The following is a 5115-nucleotide window of genomic DNA, read 5'->3' as shown; positions in this document are numbered from 1 at the left end:
TACTGGAAGCTTTTGAAAAGCGACTGGACAACCACTTGTCTAGAATGGCAGGGGTTTGAATTAGAAGATCTCTAAGGTTCCTTCCAGCTCTATTCAGACTCTTGATTCATTCATAACTTTGGTTCTCCTGTCTGAACTGCCTCAAAAAGCTGACATTCACACTGCTGGCAACTGTTCAGCTTGTCGTCAGAGACAAAGTTCTTCATGAATTTTGTATATGCGCCCTACATTTTTTCCTCCCTAAAATATCTCACATCCTTCTTGAAGGACGTGTTTTTCCTTTCATCAAAGTCTTCCAACCTATCCAGATTAGACTTCACACTGCCATGAAAACATTAGCCAATTTTCTCCTTCTTTGAAAGAAAAAAAAAAGAGGAAGACATTACAAGGTACAAATCAAACCTTGCAAATTGAATAAAAATTACCCCTCCCCCAAAGACTAATTTTATAAGCATGAAGGGAACTAACCAAATGAGCTGTCAATAAATTGTGCTCCAAAGTTTGCTGGCATCACTGTGTCTTCCAGAGAGAGAAACAAGAGATTCCAGTGATTTAATATACCGGGAATTAAAATACAAATTTCACTTGGTCTCATGAGAAATCAATATTCTGAATTTCATGTTACCTAGGTTTTGTATTTGTTTCCAAAATTCCATGAATGTGACTATGTATTGGAGGTAAATTCCCAGTGACAGCTGGCAGAGTAAGGGCAGATTTAGACAATCAAAGACTTTGGTAGCATCACTTAATTAACTAATGGGCTTCTTAGAGACTTAATGGAATTTGAAAAGAAAAAGCTTTTAAGCAAGATTCAAAGCCAGCAGCATCTATAATAGTAAAACTCTTGCATCCCCTCTTCTTCTTTCCGAGATTCACAAGTCAGTGCTGGAAAATCGAACACTCTAAGTTGTGTTTGTATGCAATGTTTGTACTCCCCCTGGTGCCTCTGAGCTGCATCAGTATCTGATAGCAGTCTAAAAATATTACCATTTTTAAAAAAGAAGAAAATGCCTTTCTTCTTCAGAGAACTGAAGAAGCTTTCTGAACGGGAAGAGAAATGTCTTAAAGGAAAAACAAAGAAAGTTCAGTTGCTCAGTGGGTTGAAACTAATGAAGGAAAGATCCAACCTAAAAATAAGGAGAAATTAATTAAATTAGTGGAACAACTTGGGTCCAGATGCTATGGCTGCTCCAACACTGGAGGTTTTTAAGAAGAGATTGGACAACCATTTGTATGAAATGGTATAGAGCCGTGATGGCGAACCTCTAGCACGCGTGACAGAGGTGACACGCAAAGCCCTCTCTGTGGGCTTGTGAGCCATCACCCCAGCTCAGCTCTGTCATGTATGCATGCACACCTCCCTCCAGTCAGGTGGTCTTTGGGTTGCAGCCCGCACACGCATGGGGGGTGGGGCACATGTGCAGGGGTGGGGCGCATGCAAGGGGGACATGCATGCATGCGCTGGGGGTGGGGCTAATGCATGGGGGATGCAAGCACATGTGGGGAGATGCACATGCATGTTCAGGAACGAGTGCTTGCGCAGGGGATGGGTGTGCATTGCATTTTGACGGTTCACAAACACTCTTTGGGCACTCGGTGCCAAAAAGGTTAGCCATGAACTGGTATAGGGGGTTGGACTAGAAGAATTCCAAGGTCCCTTCCCACTGAAATGGATAGATTGACTCTGGAATTAAAAAATAAGGATGAGACAGAATACTACAAGATATGGAATAAATTTTATCAATGGTGGGAAAAGAAAGGAAGGACACAGAATAAAAAAACAAGCAGGATTTGTAGAATGGATAATTACGGATAAAAAATAACTGTATAAATATATAAATGTATATAAAATATGCATTATATATTATAACACGTATGACAAAAAGAAATGTAAGGATGATCACACCGTGTCCAATTTTTTAATAACTTAATTCCTAAAATATGTAAAAAAAAAGAAAAAAAACCCCTGCATGTTAAATAAACTATGTGCATGATACTAATTTCTGTCTTCCTTCTAGTCTAGGTCTCCATGAATAGATGAGGACAAACATCTTGTCTATGGATTGTAGGAAGGAAGGAATCCTACTGGTATCAATAGAACTCTGTGCCAATAGAACATTGGAGTCATTGTTCTTCTCAGCTATGAGATCACTGTTGAAACAACTGAGGAACTTCTAGATTTTTCTGTGGGGCAGTAGGAGCAGCAAAGAGGTGCCTTGCAGCCCTCTACCCCTCCTAAGAAAATGGCCAAAGAGAAACTTGACTTCAAGGTGAACCCTCGCGCGGATGCCATTCGCTCTAAGCTGATCTATACATTTTACCTGATCGATCACTTTGAGGGGCTGAGCCATGCGGTACCACGGTATAACATACACGATTTTTTGGATGCCAAGAAGCGAAAGAAACTGATGCTCATGGACCACCACCAACTGGTTCGCTTCCATGTTGTGCCCACCCGCAACGTCATGGTGACTAAAGAGAAACGCTGGCGCAACCGTATCGAAGTGCGTTGCAGCCGTTGGCCCCCTTTCAAGATGTGGGTGTCTTCAGTTCTGAACAGCCGAACCTTCAAGGGCTTTATGATCTTTCTTATCTGTTTGAACATGCTGGTCCTCATGGTCTCAACACAGATAATAGGGAAGAAGGGAAACACCTATGGGAAAATTACCTGGGTCCTGGAGGTGATCATTTGGATCATTTTTAGCATGTTTGTAATGGAGATTTTGTTGCATTGGTTTGTGAGCTTTCGGAGATACTGGAGAAATCCTTGGAATATCTTTGATTTCACAGTGACCTTCATCTCTTGTATACCAGCATTAATATTTCCATTTGAGGTGAATAGGACAAAACTCCAACTTATCCAGTTTAGCCATGTACTGCGTGGCCTAAAGCTCTTTCCTAGAGTCCGACAAGTCCGGGTTCTCATCATGGCTATTGCCAAAGCCCTGAAGGCGATGGCCTTCATTTTAGTTCTCCTTGTCTTCCTCTTCTACGTCTTTGCTGTTTCGGGCATCTTCTTTTTTGAGAGTTACACCCGTTCAGACAGGATGGACCTGACTTACAACATGTTTTTTATGGACATGCCCAACTCTCTAGTGACCATCTTCATTCTTTTCACCATGGACCATTGGTATGCTCTGTTACAAGATTTATGGAAGGTCCCAGAGATAAACAAGGTGATCAGTGGTATATTTATCTGCCTATGGCTTCTGATTGGGGCATTTATTTTTAGGAATCTCTTTGTTGCCATTATGGTCACCAATTTCCAGAACATCCGAAGTGACCTAAGTGAAGAGGTGAGCCAGATAGAGACTCAGACGCAAGCTGACAAATTCAAAATGGAGATCATGGAAAAGAGATTCAGCCAGATTCAAACAGCTATGGACAAAGACATTACATTCAGAGAAAGGTTCACCATGGACCCTGAATTAATTCAAACTGCAGACTCTCCAGACTTCACCCACAATGAAAAGTATTCTGGAATTTTGGACTGGGAGACTTACATTCACAAGAACCTACCAGGACTCTACGCTGCTGATGAAGATGAACAGGTGCTTTGGCCACGTGACTCCCTCTTCTACTACTTTGAGTTGTTGGAGAAGTTGCAGCATAACTTAGAGGAACGCAAGCAACTTCAGCACTACATGGTGTTGGCTCTTTCCAACCTTGAAGACAAGTAGCACAAGCCATGCAATCTTTGGGAGAGAAACAGGATGGATGAAAAGCCAAATCCAATGAAACTCATGGCTTTGTACCAGCCTCTCCCCTTCCCTCCTCCACCCAAAAGTCTCTAGATAAGACACAAGAATACTAATTAAATATATTGTATATCACCATTTTAGCCATTGTCTATTCATTGCAGAATGAAGGCCCCTTTCGCAGGTTTCCAACCAATATGATCATGAGCTTTCTTTTCTCAGTTGGGCCCGCAATACTTGCTGATGTCATCGATCCATATTGTTTTATGTCTGTTTCATGGACACTTTTTATTAAGCGGGATCCATTCTGTGATTGCCTTGGTCCACCTGCCATCAGTTCTTGCTATGTGACCAGCCCACTTCCACTGCAATTTTTTTCCTCTTCTGTTGATATCATATACTTTTGTTTGTTCTCTAATCCATTTGGAGGTCTTTCTATCTTGCGTTGTGTTTTTTAACAGGTCAACTTAGCCTACTCAATTCAAAGAAGAAGTTAATACATCTCCTAATATACCAGTAGCCTGGGTTCAAATCCCAGAAGGGTATGGCTAGCTGATGAGAACTAAATAGCTTGAAATAGATCTATACTAGTCTCCCCTTATTTCTTTGTTGGTAAAACATAAATTCAACACAAAAATATATTGTCTTGTATTGCCAAGTATCTTTCCATTGCTCTGCACCACTTATAGCTTTTCTATTGATTATGAGATTAGTGTCCATGTTTCACCAGCATATGTTAGAGCAGGTAGCACACACTGATCAAATTTTTTTCAAGCATAGGGGGAGGTTATTCTTGACAATTATGCTTAGCGTGCAAAATGCCTCCCAACCACATTTAATATGCCATTCAATTTCCTTTATTGTACCATCTTCCATTGAGATCCATTGGTGAAAGTATATGTAGTGCTCTACTATGTCTGTATATATATTGTATATATAATTGTGGAAAACTCATGTATATTCAAGGGTTCCAAATTTGTAGCTCATGAGCCAGCTTCAATATGGAAAGAATTGAGACAATTCTCTATGCGTTGAATAAATAAATTGGTCTAATACTGTGTTTTTCAAAGTTGGTAGCTTTAAGTTATATGGAGTTCAACTCCCATGATTCCCAAGCCAGCCTATGTGCCCCCAACCCATCCAGACACACATGATATCCCTGTGCACCATTTCTGACTTGCCCACCACATGCCTGTGTGCTCTTCCTGGCTCACATGGCAACTCCTGCACACCTTGATCAATCTTCCTGATCTGTGCTGCACTGTGTTCTCTGACCTGCTTGGCACCTCTGGACACTTCCGTGCACTCCTACTTACCCCATGCACCCTTCCTGACCTACATACTTTCATGGACTCATACCTACCTACAAGAGGCGCCACATGGTTTAGGAAGAGTGTGCAAGGGTGTAAATGAATGT

At 41.3% G+C, this 5115-nt stretch overlaps 1 pseudogene; it reads left to right on the top strand.

Moving 5' to 3' along the window:
- The first annotated feature begins 2243 nt into the window (after positions 1-2243).
- LOC113455183 (cation channel sperm-associated protein 2 pseudogene) lies at positions 2244-3680 on the top strand (annotated as a pseudogene).
- Positions 3681-5115: the final 1435 nt, after the last annotated feature.

The sequence above is a fragment of the Pseudonaja textilis genome, chromosome 3 (genome assembly GCF_049901715.1).
Source record: "Pseudonaja textilis isolate UNSWEBS1 chromosome 3, rPseTex1.2, whole genome shotgun sequence".
Classification (NCBI taxonomy): Eukaryota; Metazoa; Chordata; class Lepidosauria; order Squamata; family Elapidae; genus Pseudonaja; species Pseudonaja textilis.
Note: the sequence above shows the minus strand (reverse complement) of the source record. Positions and strands in the feature narration are given on the sequence as shown.